This window comes from Globicephala melas, chromosome 9 (assembly GCF_963455315.2).
Source record: "Globicephala melas chromosome 9, mGloMel1.2, whole genome shotgun sequence".
Taxonomy (NCBI): Eukaryota; Metazoa; Chordata; class Mammalia; order Artiodactyla; family Delphinidae; genus Globicephala; species Globicephala melas.
The window spans coordinates 90,403,912-90,427,526 of NC_083322.1; the positions used below are offsets into that span (position 1 = coordinate 90,403,912).

Consider the following 23,615-nt stretch of genomic DNA (forward strand, 5'->3'; position numbering starts at 1 on the left):
CCCAAAGTGTGGCTGGGGGACCAGCAGGGTTCTCATCATCTGGGAGCTTATTAGAAATTCAGAATCTCAGGTGCCACCCTAGACCTACTGAATCTGAAGGATTTGAATAAGATCCCCAGGTGATTCAGGTACACAGTCAAGTTTGAGAAGCAAAGTAGACATCCACTTGGCCTTTGGATCTCTCATCCTTCATGGGACAGCAGACTCAAAGAGCAGAAGAGCAGAGCCCACCAACCACGGGCCAAGGGTAGGACTCCTGGCTGCCTGAGACTAATGGCTGTAAAGCCTGCAGAGGATTTCCTTGGGATACGCACTAGTGGTCTATACATGCCATTTAGGCAGAAGAAATAGAACAGACTGCTCGGGAAGTGGCAGGATGGGTAAATTCCATGTTATTTATTATCTGGGGGAGGGGAGATGGGTAGTACTTGATCCTTGACCTACTGTTCTAATCCACACTCAATTCAATCCACATTCGAATCCCTTTATTGAGCTGGCGTCGAAGCAACCTCCGTCAGTCACATTTATTGACTGTCTAGTCAGTGTGTCTGAGGCGCTATAATTCTCTCCTAAATTAGACTATCCAGGGAACCAGGCAGTCTATTTAGTTTTAATTATCTGAATCCTTTTTGTTCCAACCCAGAGACCCATTCCGGACTGGGAGAAATGCCCAAGGAATGAGAAGGAAGATGCGGGACTGGAGCCGCCTCTCACGGTGGTCAAGTCAGAGCACCGGCCGTGAGCACAGCAGTGGGCACGGCGGTGCTAAGGAGACAAAGCTGTAAAATAGTCCTCGTTACCAGCGTCCCTCCATCCTAGGTGAGCTACAGACCTAATGGCAGAGATTCGTTACTGGTCCCTCTTCCTTGTGTAGGTTCTCTGTTTTTTTTTCCAATCCAGTGTTCATCTCATCAGCATTTCTCTACATTTCCTAATTCAGCATCATTTAATAAGTTTAAGTCTCTCCCTGCTTTCTGTTCTTTTGGTGACTCAGTTCCAATTCCTTTAACCTTCTTCTAAGAGTCTAATTTTCCAATTGTTAAAATATAGGTGCCAGACTCTCGTTCTTTAAAAGAAAAAAAATCTATTCCATAAAATTCAGTGTTAATCACTTGCCAACTCTGTACAAGGGGAACTGGCTTTTACCTAAGTACTAAGCCCTATCCTCAGTATTTTTAATTATCTCAATTAATCCTCACAACCACATTATAAGGTAGGTATTATAATCTCTACTTTACTAAAGGAGAAATTGAGGTTCCTAGGAGTTAAATAAGTTATATGAGTAGTAGAAAGCAGCTGAGATGGGCTTGAACCCATGTCTATCTACATTTAAAGTCCTTTTATCTCTATTCCACATCTCCCATGCCTAGAAAAGTGCATTTTAGAAACAAATCTATCCTTTAAATAACGCGACCATATAAGTGTCTCAGAGTTACTCCTGGGTCCATTAATTCTGATGAAGGAGGCTTCAAAGAACAGACAAGCAGTAATGATGAGGACACTTAGGAGGTTGACAAATTCTCTCCCCCAAAAGCAACTATAAAACTGGACAAAACTGTCAAACAAACCACAACCATTTCAGTGCTCTGGAAACTGACCCAAGGCAGCCAATAATTGGAGCATTTATTCCCGACAACTTACTGAACTCAGGGTCAGGAGAGTGAGTCTGAGGCAGTGTGGTTGCCTGGATCTGCTTCCATCCCATGCCCCCCACTCTCCACACCGGCTCTGACACTGAGGTAGTTCATTTAACCAGGGCAGAAAAGACTGTGGCAGAAAAGACTGTGAAAACCAGCAGCTTCACTGAACCTTCCAGAGCGGAATCTGATTGGAGCATCGGAATCTCGATTGGAGCATTCACGGTCAAAGTGGACATTCTTACTGGAAAGTGAAAGGCATACGAACAGTTTGGACAGCCTGAGGTTGAAGTCCTGTTTGGGGCAAAGAACTGGGGGACCAATCATGGATTTAACAGGGACTTCAGTAGGTGAAGCAGACATACGGGGGTTAGAAAAAGCCCTTCATATGTACTACGAAGTATATATATACCTAGTATATATATCTACTAGGCTGGTGAAGGCTGTGCAAATGCAGAGCAGAAACCAGAGGGATCCAAGCCACCCACATACCCATGGCCACTGGCGCTTGCACACCCACATGGTAGACATAAGGGGATACAGCAGAACGTAAAAGTTAGGGGAAGACTTGAAAGTGGCATGAAGTTTGAATGAATTCCCCAGGCACAGATAAATCCATCAGCAGAGAGTGGAAGCCTTATTGGCTGGAAGTGTTTGAGTACAACTTCCAAGCAATCATTGCTGACTACTAAGCTACACAGACACAAGAGCAAACACTAGGGGCTTCCCTGGTGGCGCAGTGGTTGAGAGTCCGCCTGCTGATGCAGGGGACACAGGTTCGTGCCCCGGTCCAGGAAGATCCCACGTGCCGCGGAGCGGCTGGGCCCGTGAGCCATGGCCACTGGGCCTGCGCGTCCGGAGCCTGTGCTCTGCAACGGGAGAGGCCACAGCGGTGAGAGGTCTGCGTACCGCAAAAAAAAAAAAAAAAAAAGAGCAAACACTAGGAAGCTAGGCTAAAAAAAAAATGTTTTTAAATAGAGAGAAACTGAGTGGAGACATTAGCAGTTGCACATTGCAGGGGAGACATCCCACAAATTTAATACAAATAAGTTACTGAACAAATAAACAACAGCTACAAATTCCTCAAGGGGAAAAAAGGCAGAATCCCCCATGGCTACTACATATCTAAAATGTGAGTATTCAACACAAACACTGTAAGACACGCAAAGAAAAAGAAAGTATGATCCATATACGTGGGGGGAAATTATCAATAGAAAAATGTCCCTGCACTGTCCTAAAAGTTGGGATCAGCAGACAAAGACTTCAAAGCAGCTAGTATAGGTATGTTCAAAAACTAAAGAAAACAATGTTTAAAATATAAAGGAAAACATGATGACAATTAATCAACTGATAGAGAACCTCAATAAAATAAAAGAAATTATAAAAAAAGAACCAAAGGGGAATTTTGGAGTTGAAAAGTTCAATATCTGTAATGAAAATTTCACTAGAGGCACTCACAGCAAATTGAGAAGATGGAAGAATCAATGAACATTAAAACTAGTCGATAGAAATCATTCGATCTGAAGAACAGAAATAAAGATGACGAAAAATAAGTAGAGTCTCAGAGACATGTGGGACATCAAGCATACCAACATAAGCACAGTGGTAAGTCCCAAAAGGAGAGGAAAGGGGAAAAAATAGAAGAAAAAATATTTGAAGAAATAGTAGCCAAAAACTTTCCGACTTTGATGAAACATATTAATGTGCACAGCTAATAAGTTTAATGAACCATAAATAGGATAAACACAAAGAGATCTATATCTAAGAACATCATGATCAAACTTTTGAAAATCAAAGGCAAAGAAAAGATCTTGAAAGCAGCAGGAGGGAAAAATGACTCATCGCTTGCAGTGAAACAGCGACTTAAATAATTTATGACTTCTTATCAGAAACAACAGAGGCCTGAAGGCAGCAGAATGACATAATCAAAGTACTGAAAGAAAAAAAAAATTGTCAACTGAGAATATCTCCCACAAAGTCGTTTTTCAAAAACAAAGCAAAAAAAAAAAATAGATATTTCTAGATAAACAAAGATTTTATGAAGCAATAATTATACCACTGAATGAAGGATTTATAACACATATTAATGTAATCTAAATGATGATAATAGCACAAAGGAGGGAGGAGGAAAAGGAGATATATTGAAGCAAAGTTATATATTTTACTAGAAGTAAGTTATCTTTATTCTGAAATAGGGCATAATATGATGCATGTATCTTATGCATTATGGAAATAATTCAAGAAAAAAGTAAAAGTTTCAATGGAGGAATTAAAATGATACTTTAAAAATTACTTAAAAGAATCAGTAAAGGAAAATCAGTGAAACAAATAGGAAATAAATAGAAAATAAAAAGGAAATAAATATCATACATAAACCCAAACAAATCAATAATATCGAAATTTAAGGAATGCAACTAAAGTGAAAAATATATGGGCTGCAACTAAAGCAGAAAAAAAGCTGGAGGATTTATACTACCTAATTTCAAAAGTTACTATAAGCTACAAACATTAAAACAGGATGGCATTGGCATAAGGATAGATAGATCAATGGAACACAACTGAGAGTCCAGGAATAACTCCTTACGTTTATGGTTAATTCATTTTTAACAAAGTTGCCAAGATACTTCAATGAGAAAAGGATAGTCTTTCAACAAATGATGCTAGGACAACTGGATACCCATATGCAAAATAAAATAAAGAACTTAGACCCTCAACTTATACTATGTACAAGAATTAACACAAAATAGGTCATAAATGTAATGTCAAACAATAAAACTCTTAGAAGAAAACATAGGAATAAATCTTTGTGACCCTGGGTTAGTAAATGAATTCTTAGATATGACACCAAGAGTATAACCAACAAAAGAAAAAACAGATACATTGGACTTCATCAAAAATAAAAATTGTGTGCTTCAAAGGACACCATCAACGAAGTGAAAAGTCAATCCACAAAATGGGAGAAAATATTTGTAAATCACATACTGATAAGGGACTTGTATCCAGAATATATAAATTTTAAAACTCTTATAAATCAATAAGATAAATGACTCAACTGAAAAAATTGGCAAAACACTTAAATAGACATTTCACCAAAGAAGACATATCAATGGCTAACAAACACATGAGAAGATCCTCAATATTATTAGTCATTAGGGAAACGCAAGTAAAACTACAATGAGATACCTCTACATACCCCCTAGAATGGCCATAATAAATATGTATTGACAGGTAAGGATGTCAGGAAACTGAAACCCTCATACATTGCTGATGGGAAAGTAAAATGATACAGCCATTCTAGAAAAGAGCTTGGCAGTGTCATAAATAGTCAAACATAAATATACCATACAACACAGCAATTCCACTCCTAAGTACCTCAAAGAAATGAAAACATCGCTACAAAGACTTACATGCTAATGTTCACAGAAGCATTATTCATAATTGCCTCAAACTGGAAACAATCCAAATGTCTATCCACTGCTGAACATATAAACACAATGTGGTATCTCAATACAATGGAATTCCACTGATACATGCTACCGTATGAAGGAACCTCAAAACATTTATGCTAAATGAAAGAAGCCAGATGAAAAAGATTCCTTATTGTATGATTCCATTAATATGAAAAGTCCAGAAAATGCAAATTTGTAGAGCGAGAGAGCAGATCAGTGGTTGCCTTGGAGTGAGAGAAGACTTTGCAAATGGTTTCAAGGAAATGTGGGGGGAAGTGATAAAAATATGCAAAGCTGGATGGTGGTGACAGTTGCTGTATTAGTTTCCTATGCTACATGACAAGTTACCACTAATTTAGAGGCTTAGAACAACACATATTTATTATCTCACAGTTTCTCATAGGTCAGAAGTCTAGGCACAGCTAAGCTGAGTCTATCAAGGTGTGGGTCAGTCTGCTTTCTCATCTGGAGTTTAGGGTCCCCTTTCAAACTCACTCAGTTGTTACAGAACCCAGTTCCTTGTGGCTGAAGGACTGCAGTCACTCTTCTCCATAAGTAATTCACAATATGGATAGAAGCTCCTTCAAGGACAGTGGGAGAGGTTCCCCTTCAGAGGCTCACACCTGATTACATCAGGCCAGCCAAGATCATCTCTCTTTCCATTAACTCATAACTGACTGACTTGGGACCTTGACTACGTCTGCAGAATCCCTTTACCTTAGCCATATACTGTAACCTAATTATGGGAGTGCCATCCCATCATATTCTCAGGTCCCACCCACACTTTCAGGGAGGGTATTTTACAGGGGAAAGAATCTTCCAAGCCAGTTAGAAATCTGCTTACCATAGTTACACAAGTTACCCATTTATTTTAAAATTCACGGAATTGTATACTTACTATAGGTAGATTTTATGATATGTGAATTATAGCTCAATACAACTATAAAAAACAAATCCCATGAAAACAAAATGTTGTCCATAGTACCATAATTCCAATTTTTATTTGGGCCACTTTTTTTTTCATTAAATAAACTAAACCTTAGGATTATCTTCTCTAGGAAATGATTCAAGAGAAAAAAGATCTGCATTGATTTATCATGCCCTTTATAATTTGTTACACCAGTTAATTCATAGTAACCACTTCACAGGGACACTGCAGTCAACTTTTCCCCTAGTTGGGTTTTATTCCTCTGTCAGCTTTCTTAGTAATGAATGGAGGCTCACTCAATTCAAAGACTTCAGATTTCCAAAGAGAATAGGGTTACCTCACCACAAGAGTTTCCACTCTCTGATTTCTCCACCAGGGAGTGGTTCCATTTTGAGCTTCCCTCAAACAAAGCAAAGGCAACAATGTTTGGTCACATGAAGGCTCCATTTTGCCAGCTGCATACTTCCTAAAGTTTCATTCACCCAGAGGTCAGGAACTGTGAGTTCTGGAACTCTTCCTGGTGTCCCAGGAACGTCTTTGAAGTTTGGCCGCTCATGGTATTTTGTGTGTGCTGAACCTGCTGCCTAAAACCAAATGTTTCTTAACTTCAGTCTATTCCGAGAACCTTCAGTGTCTAAATAAGAGCTTGCTCTACAAAACACACAGCAAGCCAGTGTAATTCTACTTCAGGTGCTATCTAGAGCCCACGGAGCATTACAAATTCCCCAAGGGATGCCCAACAATGTCACCTGGATGGTTATCTTGTAGGTGTGTTGTTCTTAAGTCCAAACTTAACTGTTACCATGGAAATAAAATACAAAAGGAGCTGTCCATCCTGGAAAACAAAAACTGCTGAGATCTCTCATTCAAGGGCTTTCTATTGAATGTGGAAGGAACTCTTCTACATAATTTGTTGTTTATAAAAATAAAAATCTTTCTTGGGAATGTGCCAGAGTTATTTGCCTATATAACACATGGACCACCAGTGTTTAAGCAAATTTTTAGAAGTAATAATTTACATATTTTTAAAAATTAGGGCAATTTGCCATCTGCAGTCCTATTGATGAAAATGACCACAACATTAGGTCATTTGGAGAATCTTAAAAGCTTTATTCCATTATTCGAAGGCACAGTCCCATGACTTGAATATGCTACAGACTAGACTTTCTACATTTACCTAAACAGCATCTTCAGGACATGAACTGATATCTTCTCTACACAAGGTTTCTAAGGGAAACGAAGGTTTCTCATGGAAGTTTGGGTCATAATCTATAACTCACAATATGCAGAAACTAAAATTCCATTCCTTGTTGTTTCTCAAAGCAGGATAACATAGTAGCTCTTAGGAGGTAAAACTATGGGACAGGGGTCAGACTCCTTGGGTTAGAATCCCAGTTCCACAACTTAACAGCTGTGTTATTTTGATTCATTACTTAAACTCCCTATGCCTCAGTTTCTTCATCTATAAAATGGGTTTAATAACATAAAGGAGGGGGTGGCCAAATCTGGCCCACTGTCTATTTTTCTAAAAAAAGTTTCATAGGAACATGAAAATGCCCACTCATTTACATATCATCTGTGACTGTCTGGGGAGAGACCTCCAAATTCTAAAATATTTATTACCTGGCCCTCTCCAGAGAACATTTACTGGTGTCTGACATAGAATGCTACTGTGAAGATTAAATGAGATCATTCATGTAAGGTGCTCCATATAGATGAGCAACCAATAAGTGTCAAGGATTACTGTTATTTATAAATGGTAAAAAGTTGTAAAATCATTGTGCTTTCGTTTCCTACAATTCAGGGAGGCATCTTTCTATATACCACCTCAGGAGCAGGCTGCCCGTGAAGCAATGGCTCGGGACGAACAGGCTCAGCCCCTTTCATTGACTGTGGCCGAGGTGCTGTGATGGCAGGATGTGAGCTGCAGCTGTCGGGCAGGGCAGGGAGCCTGTGGGCCACAGACAGCAGCTGCCGCGAGTCATCCGTTTCAAGTAACTGATACGCTGTCCTTCCTTGATGGAGGATCGCTTGGTCACAGGTGTGTGACACATGCATATTCATCACTGGCCCCACTCCCAACTGGAGAGGGGATTGGAGGAGTGGGAAGAGCTGAAATTATGCTTAGATGATGATCAGAGACAGCCCTTTCCATTTTCCCTGGCAGTAACTGCTTTCCCAAGATGCACTGTGCTTGTCCAGAGCTGGAAATAAGGAGCGTAGTCCTGCACATAATATTTTAAACTGTGAGTTTAGTGTAACAAAACAATTCAGAATAATAAAATGGATCTAAGGCTGATAATTTATCCTAGAACTGGCACTGCTAGCCCTGTATTAATACACTTACAAATAAACTTTGGTCGACGTCAAACGTTACAATGGTTCCCATAAATCTTTCAAACCACCTTCACTAAATTGTCTTTCAGGGCAAATATTTAAAAGACCTAAAGAGTTTATACCGAGAGAGTGATTTTCAGAAACAAACCACCGTCTGCCCTCTGCTCCTTCTAGAGCCTTGGACATTTCACTCCATCAATTTGTGCCTCACTGTCCTGCATGGAAAAGAGAAGCTGTAAGAAACTGCAGGACTAAAAACAGCCATGGTTCCAAATTACTTCCTGCTGGATGCTGGTGGGTTTTCATTAGTCTCTCCTAACTCCAGGAGGGAACCACAAATTGGCAAATGGTTTACATATTAAAATGGAATTACGGAATCACACAAATGCAGACATTTTAAAGTTCTTGGTGCTCATCCCAAGAACCTTCCTACCAAATCATCTCATTGATATGATTTAAAACAACCCGGCCCTTCCATGGATGAGGCAGCTCATTAAATGCTGTACACATGACACTAATAATTAGGGTCACTGCCATGCGGGAACTCACCATCCAAGACAGACAAGGCTGGCGCTGGTGGAAATGAGGAACTCACACCAAGCCGCCAGACGTCATGAAGGACTAGCTAAAATGGCTTCAGAGTTTCCAATTCATTCCAACTAATATTCATGTTGATTAAAAGAGCGTGGCCATCCCGCTGCCTCAACTAGACAGAAGGGCTGCCTGAGTACAGTGAGCTACAGAGTTCTCCCCAGGACCATCCTTCACCCTGTCCCACTGAAGCAGGCTGGTGGCTCACCAAGCCTTTGCGTTCCTCAGCAGGAGGAAATATCAGCCCCCATACTGTGTTTTCCAAGTCAAGAGACACCTCCCGCTTGGCAAGGCGCAGCCAGGGCACCTGCAGAGACTTCAACAAAATACGCCCGCGGAAGTTCCCAGGTGACGGCAATTTACGCGAGAAAGGCAGCCAAGTAGAAGTCCACTTGATTACAGCCAAAAAGAATAATCGAGGGCTTCCCTGGCGGTGCAGTGGTTGGGAGTCTGCCTGCCGATACAGGGGACGCGGGTTCGTGCCCCGGTCCGGGAAGATCCCACATGCCGCGGAGCGGCTGGGCCCGTGAGCCATGGCCGCTGAGCCTGCACGTCCGGAGCCTGTGCTCCGAAAAAAAAAAAGAGTAATCGACTGATTAAACTACCAACTTCATACCTTTGTCCAGTTAATCAAATGAATACTCTGCCACCACCACTCTCAATACTTCTGTGCTTTAATTCAAAGTACAGAGCCTTTCTAACTAACTGACTTATATACACATACTCCTTGGTACACGAAGTAGACATTGACAGATATAGATACAGACATATGAACATAGAGATGTGAAGGGGCTATATTTTCACCCTTTCTTTTTTGTAAGGGATAAACTTAGAAACAGGTGACCTTATTATTGCATTCTGTATTGGTTTCCTAGGGCTGCCGTCACAAAGCCACACACTGCGTGGCTTCAACCACAGACATTTATGGCCTCACAGTTCTGAAGGCTAGAAATTCAAGATCAAGGTGTCAGCAGGGTCGGTTCTTCCTGAGAGCTGTGAGGGAGAGTCTGTTCCATGCTCTCTCCTGGCTTCTGCTGCTTTGCTCGCCATCTCTGGCACTCCTTGGCTTGTAAGGTCTCTGCCTTCATTTCTACAAAGCTTTCTTCAACCATGCCTGCCTCCAAGTTTCCTCTCCTTAGAAAGCCACTACTCAGTGAACTAGGGCCCACTCTAATGACCTCATTTTAACCGTAAAGACCCCATCTCCAAATGAGGTCACATTCTGAGGTACCAAGGGTTAGGGCTTCAACATACGAATCTGACAGGGGACACCCTTTGACCACCTTCCCATTCCTAAAGCTCTGTGTCTACACCCAGGTCAATGATGACTAGTAGTTTTTCAGCTTTACTGAGGTATAATTTGACAATAAAATTGTAAGATATTTAAGTGTGTATCGTGGTGATTTGATACATGTATACATTGTGAAAGGATTCCTCCCATCTTGTTAATTAACACACCTATCACCTCACATATTTCCTTTTTTGTGTGTGAGAACATTTAAGTTCTGCTCTCTTAGATACAATGCCGTATTGCCAACTACAGTCAGCATGTTATACATTAGATCCTCAGACATCTTTTAGCTGAAAGGCTGCTCCCTTTCACCAACCTCTCCCTATTTCCCACACCCCCAGCCCCTGGCAACCACTGTTCTACTATGAGTTTGACTCCTTTTTATTAAATTAAAGATTCTACACGTAAGTCATATCGTGCAGTTATTTGTCTTTCTCTGTCTGGCTTATTTCACTTAGCATAATGCCCTGCAGGCTCATCCTGTCACAAACGGCAGGATTTCCTCCTTCCGCATGGCTGAATAATATTCCATTGTGTACATATACCACATCTTCTTCATCCATTCGTCTGTTGATGGACAGTTAGGTGGTTTCCATCTCTTGGCTATTATAAATAACTCTGCAATGAACATGAGAGTGCATATATCTCTTCGAGATCCCGTTTTCACTTCCTTTGGATAAATACCCAGAAGTGGGATTGCTGGATCATATGGTGGTGCTAATTTTAATTTTTGAGGAACCTCCATATTGTTTTCCATACTGGCTATGTGGCTGTTATTTTTAAATATCTATTTCTTGTCTGAGGTACAAAGGCACAGAGTAAATACAAACAATGATATACATATAAACGTGCTCAAAAGCCTCATTACATGTGTCTCTCTTTATAGCAAACCTCTAAGCACATGCAGTTTGTGAGCTGGATGAATTTAATATATTAAAATGGTTTCATGCTTTATTGATTTGCGGTATTGATAGTCATGGCTGACAAAAAAAATTACTGGCTGTCCTATGAATAGAATATGGCTTAGGTAAAACACGATTAGATTTCAAAGACTATTACGGACACTGAATACAACTGGAAAAAATGTATTTGCTGAATTTACACCTTTTTTATCATATGGACTCAATCTGACTTTCACATATATATTATCGTTTGTTGAAAGTTAAGAATATAGTTTGTGTTTTGAAAACAGTCCCACCATGAAGCACCAAAAAGGGTACCCATCTCACAGACTGCAGCATGAGACCACTTCATTTATTCAAAATCAAGTAGACATGGTTGTTGCTAAGGATGTATGAAACATACATATCTCTGAAGCAAATCTGGCAAAGTATCATAGTGAACAAAATGGCTACTGTCTACCTAATAAGAACACAGACCGATGTTGTCTTTCAGCACTTTCCTTTTCATCATCATTGGTCCTAGTGATGACATACACTCATGAGGTAGGGTTGATGATGAGAAAATTTATGTGGTTTATCTTCATTTTCCAGCTCAAGGAAAAGAAGAACTTAAGCAACTTATCCAAAGCCACACAGTAAAGCCAAGTTTCCTAGTCTATACAGAGTAGCCCAGTACTTTTCAAAATTTAATTAATTACAAATTTCAAGAAAAATTTTCACTCTGGTATCTCTCAAACATGGACCCACTGCTTCAAACCCAATCACTCACTATAATCCACTAACTAGTTGGGAAGGGCCATGCTATAACTCAACTCACATCTTGGAATATAAAGAAAAGTACAGGTAGGAGTACTCAATAAACAACCAAAAAAGGGAGAAAGTTCCATTTTTAAAGCTGCAGACTGAGGTCTCCTGATGTGTTTCCCACACCAGCCTTTTTCCACTTTGCATGTCAGTCCTGTATGCCTCACTTCTGATTTCTTCCCATTCAGATGGTGGAAAGCAATCTCAGAAAGTGCTCCAACTCAATCAGTGTGCACCCACCCAGACACCTCCGGAGGGGAATGAGCGTCAGCTTCGGACTTGAAGGAAAGGAAAGCCTTGTGCAAACCTGGAATCAGCAGCTGCCAGCAAAAGTAGAAAATGACAGAGGAGCTCTTTGGCGTCACAAGGATGCCGTTTAGGGCTACACAGTGGCAATTTCAAAAATGGTACCCTTCTGGATGGAGTGATTTCACCTGCCCACTCAAGTGTCTAATTGAGAACCAGGAAGCAAATTATAATCATAGAGAATCCAGGCATGAAATTATGAATGTTGGATTTTCCACGGTCTAGACTTTGTCTATGTCTTCAAACAGGGCTGGGGACAAAATTCCCCAATGTTGTCCAACCAAAGATCCACTTGATATTTTGCAATATTCATGGATTCAGTCATTCATTCTTTCATCAAACATGGGGACTCGTGCATATACACCACCATGCATGAGAAATGCAGCTGAGGTTTCTAGTGGAACAGTGCAAGGGCTGGGTTTCCACGCCTAGAAGCCTAAGGAAAGCTGATGGAAGTCTCTTATGAGCAAAGCCAAAAAATGCCTATCCTGGGTGACTATTTTGTTAGTGGCTTTCCTTTATTGGCCTCTCAATGTTATCTAGAGCCAATATAAAATATTTTCATACAACTGGGGCACTTCTCCTCACCTACCACGTGTCCACCTCTTTACTGATTTTTATTTAGCCATATTTGCTTGCGTTTCACTTGGTACCTATCATGCTCTTCATTCGTCTACTTAGACATCCTTGAAAAATCATTCCTGAATTGAACTTCGATGCGTTATAGAAGCTCACTCATCATATCACCCTTGTGCAAAGTGAAGAATCCTGTATAGCCTGAATAATCACCCCAAAATGTGCATGGCAAGTTCCCGTTTTCATGTATCTAACTTTCTCTACCCAGAGCCATCTGTATATAGAGGAACAAAGAGCTGGTGAGAAGAGATGATCTCACTGAGAATTTAACTGTGTTATGCTGAAAGAACTTTACCTTTGACTCCCAGTAAGTTCTTGTCAATGCCTTTCTTTTCAACATAAATAATGTACCATCACATTTTGTCTTTGCAGAGTGATTTACGAGTTATTTCTATTCTCCGATGTCAAGTAACTTCAATGACCTAATGTACCACAATAAAATCTTTAAAAAATATTTAGAAGTGGGTGGGGGGATAAATTAGGAGTTTGGGATTAAAATATAAGCACTACTATACATTAAATAGATAACCAACAAGGACCTACTCCTGTTTAACACTGGGAACCATACTCGGTATCTTGTAATAACCTATAATGTAAAAGAATGTAAAAAAAAGAAAATGTATGTATAACTGCATCACTTCGCTATACACCTTAAACTAACACAACACTGTAAATCAACTATATTTCAAAAAACTTTTTTTGAATATTTAGTATAGGATGCTATGGAAACTAGTCTCCATTAGCTGAGCAACTGCCGCAAACATTTTTATTCTCCGCCCATTCTCTTCTTTCAGATTTTGTTATTACTTTTCCAGCACTCTGTTCTTTACTCTCTCCTCATTACTTAAAATGCCTCTCCCTCCTTCTGCCATGGGACACTTCTCCAGGATGTCACAATTCTCATTACCCACCTGAGTCTTCCTTCCATTTGAATCCTTCACTGTCTCTGATCTCGACTCTCCCCACCCCAGTCCAAGCAAATAAATCTGACTCCCTCCCTCCCTACTGTTTACCGAGTCCCCTCAGAGCCCTAGGACAGCAATAAACCCTTGATGTATTTTACCATCCACCATGATTTTGCACCACAGTAACTGTAACTAGAAACAGAGACAGAGCCATGGAGTTTTTAAACCCTATTCCAAGTATGAAAATGCAAGTTACCTTAAAATCTATGAGACACGGCAAGTATCTATCATGATTTATGTAAAACACAACATGTGATTTAAGTTATATAATCAAATCTGAAGTAAAATCACTTGTTTTTATTACAGTATTAATTATCTCTGAATTTTTACTTTACTATTTAGTTCGTATTATCGCCCTGTCAATGTTACTGCCCTTACAGTAGAACTATTCATCTGACTGTATTACATGTTTATAAATAAGGCTTTTCACTACCATGCCACTAACCATCAGAACAAAAGACTATGTCATCAAGTCATTTTAATGGTCAAAGATATCAAAGCAAGATTTTTCTAATTGTAGTTTTTATGGAGTACCAGGAAGTGTTTCAAATTACGCCAATGAGTTTGGGATTGACATATACACACTGCTATATTTAAAATAGATAACCAACAAGGACCTACTGTATAGCACAGGGAACTCTGCTCAATACTCTGTAATAACCTATATGGGCAAAGAATTTGAAAAAGAATAGATACATGTATATGTATAACTGAATCACTCTGCTGTACACCTGAAACTCACACATTGGGAATCAACTATAATCCAATAAAGGAGAAAATTTTTAAAACCCGCAAATTACCCCAAATTATTGCATTTCAATAACCCTGACTTCCCAGTAGCTATCTCATTATTCTAGTTATACACACAGCCAACTTCTCCTTCGGAAATATTTTAAATCAGATGCTCCCAACCAAATTGAATGGGGAAACCATGTGCCGTGTTAAAAACTTCAGTAGGAAATATAACAGTGATGGTCTACCACGAGAAGCAGAAAGCTGAAATCACGCTGCATAAATACACTCATACAGGAAAAAGCACTGATTAGTCCATATTTAGGACAGATTGATCTTGTCATATACCAAAACAATCAATATCAAGACACTGTAAGGACATTTTGCAAGGGACGTTGATTGGGCATTTCTGTGTTTATTTCACTAAAGACTAGAGGGGGAAGCAGCAAAACAGTCAGAAGAGTATTTGCAATGCAATTAGGGGGGGACCAGCACATCTGAGTGTATGCCAGACGCAGGGGCCTCCCCTAATTCACACAGTCCAGCGTCTTAATGGGGCGCACAGCATCGAACTGCACTTCCTACAGTTTGAAAACTTTTGTCAGTTAACTAGATGTTTACCGAGGGCCTCGCTTCGGCACTCAACATCCCGGGTACGCCATCCAGCTCTCTGGACGCACTTCCAACACCATCTGTCACTTAAGCTTCCCCGGATTCAAAAATTTCAATTCAAACTAATCTACTCGGCACTCAAACTGAAGCTATAATTCAAACTTCGACATGAAGCTTGAATTCCTTTTCAGTGTTCTTCAACTTTGACCCAGCTCCCCCCGCCCCGCCTTCGCTGAAAAGGGCCAAGACAACAGCCCAGCAAGTGGGGCAGGCAAAACAGACCTCCTTTGTTCACTTTTGTCCTTTCAGCTCCCTATTGAGGTGAGGGACTGAAAAGCCGCACAAGGCTTTGGAAGGCAGCAGTGCACCAGCTCCAGCCATCCTTCCTCAAAGACCACAAAACTCCAGGACGAAACTCTTGGACGAAACACGGTCCATTTTTACCTTAAGGCATAATGAATGGAAGATTAGTACATTTCCCTTCCCTTTCCCTTGAGAGAGAATCTGTTAAGGGTGTTTAACAGGAGTTTATAATGCTCGTCCAAAACGAACGCTGTAAATCACACCATTCAAAAAGCCAAGGGCATTGGAAAGTGGCATGAAATTAGCTTTAAAGTTGAAATTCGGAGAAAAGATCACTCCGTGCTGAATGCATCTACTGAATTTTTTGAATGCTCTCAGCCCACTTGAGAAAGACAAATCAAATTCATTGCATATTACACAGTAGAAGACCTCCTACAGGATTCCCTCAAATGGCCTTGGGAATATATTTTCCTGGTGACAGAGGGTTTTGAACCAATACACCACGCACATCAGAAAACTGAAATATACATATGAATATGGATGTATATTCAAAATATTCTTTCCAGCTCTTCCTATCATTTAATAAGAACAATTTTTTGGACTTTTCTGGCGGTCTGGGGGTTGAGACTCCACGCTTCCTTTGAGGGGGGCTCGGGTTTGATCCCCCGTGAGGGAACTAGGATGCTGCATGCTGCGCGGCATGGCCAAAAAAATTAAAAAAAAAGAATTTTTGAAAGTATCATTTTCCTCTGACAGTAACTGTCATTTTCATTCTCATGTGAATTAAACAATGCCTTAGCATGGGACAATATGGAACAAAATCAGGGAACACCTAAGACAAGATAAGGTTTATTTGTCATTCCTGTTTTTAAACTGAATAAGCCACTTGGACAGTGTGTGCAGCAGATGAGCATTTGTAGATTCCCTTTATCACTGGCATTTCTTATATTCACTAGGTTTTCAGTCACTTGAAGGAAACCCTGTATCAGACTTTTAAAAATTACCTTTTTCTCGTTTGAAATTCCAAACTTGTAGGCCAGTAAAATAGGTCAATGAAGCTGACACCGTATCTTTTTTATTAGCTCAGCTAAGCAATTATAATTGGGTGGTGTGAGTTTATGCTGTCATCTTTGAAGATTCCGTGGCGGGGAACAATGTCCGATGCAGACTTGTAAATGACAACTTGGGCACATCCCTAAATAGTCAATGTACCATATTCCTATCTGTTCCCAGATATGAGGCAAATGTGCTCTTGGTCTGGGTTAAAATAACAATGTCAAATTTTCCGGTAAAATAAAAGCATACTAATATGTAATCTAACCTCCAAGCAAAATCACTTAGCAAAAGAGAACTACAGACATACATACTGTAATTCCACTTTTTTTTTTTTTTTTTTTGCGGTACGCGGGTCTCTCACTGTTGCGGCCTCTCCCGCTGTGGAGCACAGGCTCCGGATGCGCAGGCTCAGCGGCCATGGCTCACGGGCCCAGCCGCTCCGCGGCATGTGGGATCTTCCCGGACCGGGGCACGAACCCGTGTCCCCTGCATTGGCAGGCGGACTTCTCAACCACTGCGCCACCAGGGAAGCCCTAATTCCACATTTTTAAAAATATCACATGAATGTGTGTCACCAAGGCTGGCTTCTCCCGGACTTTGCACGAAGTATGGGGTCAATTAACACTTGTTAGGAACCACACATTTCCTTATTAATAAAAATTAAACCAGTAAATTAGAAAATATTGCGAATGGCTTATTCATAATATACACAGTATATTAATTTATACCTTTTAAAAGTAACAGCTACAGTTCTTTACACCCACAAGGATGGCTATTATCGAGAAAAGAGAAAACAAGTGTTGGTGAAGATGTGGAGATACTGAACCCTTGTGCACTGCTGCCGCAAATGTAAAACAGCACAGCTGCCATGGAAAACAGTATGGTGGTTCTTCAAAAACTTAAAGTGGAATTACTATACAATCCAGCAATCCTACTTCTGGGTATATACCTAAAAGAGTTGAAAGCAGTGATTCAAAAAAGGTATTTGTACACCCACATTCATAGCAGCAAAAAGTGGCAGGTGCCCAACTTGACAGATGAATGAATTATAAAAACATGGTGTGTCCATACAATGGAACATTCTGCAGCTTTAAAAAGGAAAAAAATTCTGACACGTGGATGAGCCTTGAAGACCTTATGCTAAGTGACTTAAGCCAGTCCAAGGACAGATACTGCATGATTCCATTCGTATGAGGTATTCAGGGTAGTCAAATTCATAGAGACAGAAAATAGAAAGGTACTCAGCAGGCGTTGGGGGACGGTGGCGGGGGGCGGGGGGGCGGACAGGGAGTTACTGTTTCAATGGGCGCAGAGTTTCAGTTTGGGAAGCTGAGAAAAGTTCTGCAGATAGACAGGGGTGAAGGCTGCATAACAATGTGAAGTACTTGATGCCACTAAACTCTACAGCTAATCATGATTACAACAGTAAAGTTGATGTTATATATATTTTGTCATAGCAAAAACAGTAACAGCCAAAAAAAAAATCACATTTTCTACAAATATATTGCATTTGCTTCCCCATTTAGAGACAACCTGATACTAAAGATGTCAGAGCTGCTATAAACCTGGAAGCAGAGCCATTCCCATGTCTTCCTCATGTAGCCCTCTCCTTCACATTTTAAGAGGGAAAATAAACATTCATCAGTTCCTTCTGGCACATTTTCTTATTCTTAGAAACTTCAGCCTCTGATGCCAATAAAGACTCTTTCAAACTAAAGGGGCTTTTCATTTGCCTGGGTGGACAAAGGGTTAAATAAAATAAACCACTGGATTCTTGCCCCTAGCATCCCTGGAGGCTAGGAGTGTCCTACCTGCTCCTCGGTCCTTACCTGGCAGAAAAATTCTGGGTTCCTTCGGGAGAAGCATGAAACAGAAAAGGGAAAATACATCTAACTGTATTTAGTAATTTCCAATCATTTGCAAATCACTTCCTTTTCAGCAACCATCTCAGCATTTGAAGGCTGACCTAAAGCAGTCTTTGGATGCAAACAGACAAAACTTCCTACAGAAGAATACTTTAGGAGCTCTGTATTCTAGCTACATTTGTTATGGGTTACCACACTTCTCAGATGGGAAACGTTCTTTGCAAATGGGGATGAGACTCCAAAGGCTGCTGGCAGAGGCAGCAAATCTGTACTGCTATGGACTGAATTGCTTCCCCCAAAATTCATATGTTGAAGCCCTAACTCTCCATGTGACTGCATTTGGAGATAGGGCTTTTAGGAGGTAATTAAGATTAAATGAGGTCATAAGGGCAGGGTCCTAATCCAACAGCATCAGCGGCCTTCTAAGAAGAAGAAGAGAAGGGAACTCTCCAAAGATACAGGCTGCGGAAAGGGTATATGAGCACACAGGGAGAAGACGGCCATCAGCCAGCCAGGAAGAGAGCTCGCACCAGAACCCAGGCTGATACCCTGATCTCAGACTTCCAGACTCCAGAACTGTAAGAACATAAATGTCTCTTCTTTGAGCTACCCAGTCTATGGTATTTTGTTATGGCAGCCTGAGCTAACTAAGACAAAGACGTTCTGATTTCAAAGTGAGAACATCAGAGGGAAAAAAAGACTGGCATCTCGGTGGTTACCCTTAGGGGAGAGTAATGACTGGTGGAAGCCACAAGAGGGCTTTCTCTGACATTCACAATGTTCTGGTCCTGGATTTGGGCACAGTTACGTGGTGTATTCAGTCTGGGCAAATTCATCAAGCTGTACATTTGTATGTGGAAAAAAAGAATCTGTGTGTGTAAGTGTGTAGCCATAAATGATAAAACTGGAATTAATCTCCCCGAGGGCAGGAACTCTGCTTTGCTCACCACTGCAACCCCAGTGCTTAGAACAGCAGGCCATGCACTCAGTAAATATCTGTGAATAAATGAACGAATGAATAAAAGTATCTCTATACCAGAAAAGCTTCCTGAGGGGTTCCGTTAAATAGGTCCTTTGTACATACACTACATAATATCTGCAGATTCTAATTATATTCAATCAATTAGGCAAGGAAAACTATCGTACATGAAAGAATTATTTGAAATGAGTCTTAAGGAAATTTCCTACAGCCCAAGTGTACACGTTCTCAGCACGTGCTCCCCCTTCTGAAGCACTCACAGCCAATGTGTTGTCACATCTGCCTCACCGCAAGTACCGTTTCCAAAGATGACTTGCTTTTCATTTACTGTGGCTACTCCAATAACAAAAATGATGTGTATTAAGGAGACTGGCCTACAGTCCAAGCACCTCATCACTACCCTGCATAAGACAGCTGGGTGACCTCTCTGAGCCCCAGTGTATTCATTTTGAAACCCAAAGATTTAGGAACAATGTTTTCTGACAGCTCTAAAATTCCTGGATTATGTGAAATGTTTAGCACCTTTCCTGTAATGAAGTAGAAAGCAAGCTGAAAGAAGACCATGAGTCAGCAGGATTAAGAAAGCAAAATGAATTCATTTTTCCAACCGGTCAGTCAATTACAATCATTCCAAAAGCTATTCCAGGAAGAGCTGATTTCACTGTCATTCACACTCTTGTTTCTTTTAGTTAACATCTTTATAAATGCGCCCCAGTCATATACTTAGGACAGCTAATGCTTTCCTAAGATTTTATACTAGGGTCTTATTCAAATTCAACATCCAATTGGAGGAGTAAAGCTGCTGCCATCAAAAGAATCTACAAAGGAGATTCAGGGCTGGGGACCTGCAACAGAAATGTTTGCCAAATGGAAATATTTGCCTTTTCTTAAAAAATAAAAAAGAAGAAGTTCTCTCAAAAATTGTGATGTGCCAGGAACCTCTCAGCCTCTCTGGAATCGCAGGTGGCTCTAGTCACTAAGAAGAGCCCAGTGACTGTGGTTGGATTGTGGGTTAACAGCCAAGTACTTAAAAGCTAGCAGGGATAAAGGAACATGTAAAGGAACTGAAGGGCAATACAGGGCAATCAAAAGGCTATTCCGCAATGCAATTCGCTGAATTACAACACTGCCTGCTACTGTGAGGTCTGCAGGGGCCACAATTAAATGGGCTTACAGTATGTCCCTGATTTCTGAGCACTGGGTGGTTTTAGGCTTCCTCTAAACTAATGATACGCCTCCAAAAGGCCACATTTTCACAGCCTTGTTTGGCCAAAAAGCTAATCCTTGCTTCCTCACTTCCTAGCTATGTGGCCTTGGGAAAGTTACTCGATGTAAGTCTCCGTCTCCTAATTTTTAACATGGGGTTGCTATGGAAACTGATATGATAGCTACATGTAACATGCACAGCGGCCCAGCACCTCTGACGCGCTCAGAAAATGTTGACTATCATTACCATTAAAGTAGAAAGTATCCAATTGCCTAAATCCACTTCAGTACTTCTGGAAGGTCTCATTTACTTCTGAGGTATTATTACAATATTTTAATAACAGGGCATGGTTAGCATAAAGCAGTGGCAGCCAAAGCAGCCTAGCCTCCTTATGTACGTTTGTATTCAGTGGCTACCTTGTTCCTTTCCGGATAGCCCCAGGGGGAGCTCCTGCCCCAGGAGAGTTGCTTCCTGCCCCATTACACTCTCCTCCGTCTCTGCTTGCTAAAGCCTCGGGCGGGGAAGGGCCCTGCCCCGGATACTCGCACCTCTGCGCCTTAACCAAGCGGGAAGGGGACGAAAAGAACGCTTCGCTCCTAGGACAGAGTGCTCCGCGCCGGATGTAGCCTCTGGCTGGAGCTGCTGGTGCGAAAACGACAGGAGAGAGGCGGGGTGGTAAAGACACGCCACCGCTCGGCGGCCCCCCTCCTCGCCGGCAGCTGCACAGGGACGGCCCCCTAGCGTGCGGGGAACAGAAGATGCTGCCGCGGGCCGGGAGCCGGGCGGGAGGGAGGCGACCCGGAGGGGAGGACAGTGGCCTGCTCACCAGCCCCTCCGGACCCAGGGAACCCTCCGGCGGTGCTTGCTGCCCAGAGTACACGGCTCTGGGAGAAAGAGCGCTCCCGGGCTCCCAAGACCACGGCACCCCGGTTCCCCCTCTGCGCACGGGCAGATGCGGGCGGGGAATGGCTGGGCTGGCTAACCGCCGCGGACCCGCGCGCTGCGGCGCCCACCCGCACGGCGTGCACGGGGCCGGAGGCAGCGCGCGGCGCAGATGGCGCTCGCCGGGAGATGGATGCGCCTGAGCCGGCAGTGACGGGCGGCTCAACACAACATCCCCGGGAGAAGCTGTTGCCAGATCCCACCGTTGGGAGCCTGGGCAGGGAAGGGGCTCTTCTGAGTCAGCCTCAAGCCGCGGCGTGCCAGTCCCAACAAGTCCCAGTCCCGCGAGGCCGGGCGGGGCGCCGGGACCCCGGGGACCTGCACCTGTAGGGCCGACAAAGACCCCGGAAATCCCCCTACCTACTGCTTTCGGGGTCTCTTCCGTCCTCCATCCCTTGTTCCCCGAGTTCTCTCCAGGCCGGAGAGAGTGGAGGTCGGACCGCCCCTGAACTCCGGCGATCCGCGCAGGTGTGAGCGCATCCGAACAAAGCCCACGCCCAGATACGTCCTCGGGGACCGGAACATGCACACGCCGGAGCGCGCTGCCCAGGCACCTGCACTACTCGCCCCGCCGGCCCTGCGGCTTGACAGCCCGCGCCCTCCGCCTCCCTGCCCGGGAAGCCGCAGTGCCGGGCCCCAGCAGCCTCTCCAGGCCCAGTTGGCCCCAAAGCCACCTCCAGGCAGGGCTTCCCGGAAAGCGGGGAGCACGGATGCACAAGTTGGCCAAGGGCTGGGGAGGTGAAGGGGGCCCGCCGGCGCCGCTGTATCTCAGCCTGGCCCGCACAGGGCTGCGGTCCCCTCCTCCCGCCCGGAGCCGGAGGGGAAGGGAGTTGGCTGCCAGGTTGCCCCTGCGGCAGGGAGACCTGGAGGAGCGCTGCGAAGCCAGGGTGTTCCGGTGTCCCGGCGACAACACAGCCGCCCCCCGCGCCCTCCTCCGCTCGAGCCGTCGCCCCCGAGCTGGACCGAGTGTCACCGCCAGCCGCGCGTGCGGAGCTACTCACGTTCTTACGCCGCGCCCACCACTCGGCCCACGCGCAGCTGCCCGCGACCCCGAGCACCGGTGTAGTCCGTCCCCGACGCAGCTGTGGCCACCAGCAGCCCCGCGCCGTCCCCTGCGCCCGCGCGGCTCAGGCTCCGACTGCGGCGCGCGTCAGCCGTCGACCCGAGCGAAGCAGGGCTGGCCCTGCGCCCGCGCGCGCCCCCGCCGCAGCGCCCTCCCCGCGCGCGCCGCTCTCCCTCCGCCCGCCCCGCCCCTTCCCCTCCGCGCCGCCCCTGCTGCTGCTGCTGCGGCGGCTGCGGCGGCGAATGGGCTCCGAGCGCCCGCGCCTCCGGGAGCTGGGTGGCCCCTCACCTGAGCGGCCGCGCCACCACCAACCACGTCATCCAGCCAGCGCGTGAGGGACGGAGGGCGGGAGCGTGCAGGGAACGAGGGTGGCTGGGGTCTGGAATTTGGCTACAAGAGATGTTCCAGAAAATGGGTGGTTTTGAAATGTCACTCTCGTGGTGCTGGTTTCTGTGTGATGTCTGTGGTCTCCCACCGCTACACCTTCTTTTAAAGCATTTAATTTCGTTGAGACTCACCAGCTGGGATGGTTGAAATTGACGTCTTTTTGTTTTGCTTTTAATTTTTTGGCAACTCTTCTTTCCAGGCAGCCCCCAGAAAGGGAAGCTTCAGCGGTCTATGCGCGGTGGGAGTTGGATCTCTGGTTCCAGAGAACAGGATTAGTTCAGATTTGATTATTTTCAGATTTGGGAGCGTTATGGAGAATTATTTGAAATGTAAAAAGAGAGTTAAGATTTTCTAAATGTGTATTTTAGCAAACACACTGGGGCCGCAAGTTTCAGGCTCTGGAGTGAGGTCTGCGCTGTATCCTAGCTGATGTCCAAGATCGTTAGCCTGATAACTCATCCTCAGTCATCTACTCTGGTCTGCAGCCTGACCTTCCAGGGCTTCTTCCCAATCATCAGGCATCACCTGACTTGATCATTTGACCATTTACTGCAGGCTCCAACTCTCCCTCCCCTCTGCTGGAGCCTTGTTTCCTTCCTTTCTCTAGTTTAATTCAGGAAGAC

General features: G+C 43.4%; 1 protein-coding gene across 20 annotated transcripts in view; it reads right to left on the reverse strand.

The window, feature by feature from the left end:
- NRCAM (neuronal cell adhesion molecule) overlaps positions 1-22,723 on the reverse strand; it is a 320,798-nt gene extending 298,075 nt beyond the window's left edge. For 15 of the 20 annotated variants that reach the window (XM_030871144.2, XM_060304833.1, XM_060304829.1 and 12 more), the window contains exon 1: positions 22,544-22,722. The gene's annotated coding sequence lies outside the window, so the exon portion shown is untranslated. Of the gene's footprint in view, positions 1-21,902; positions 22,444-22,543 lie in introns of those variants that run through there. The other 5 variants (XM_060304837.1, XM_060304827.1, XM_060304821.1 and 2 more) reach the window with 4 other exon arrangements.
- Between the last annotated feature and the right edge of the window lie 892 nt (positions 22,724-23,615).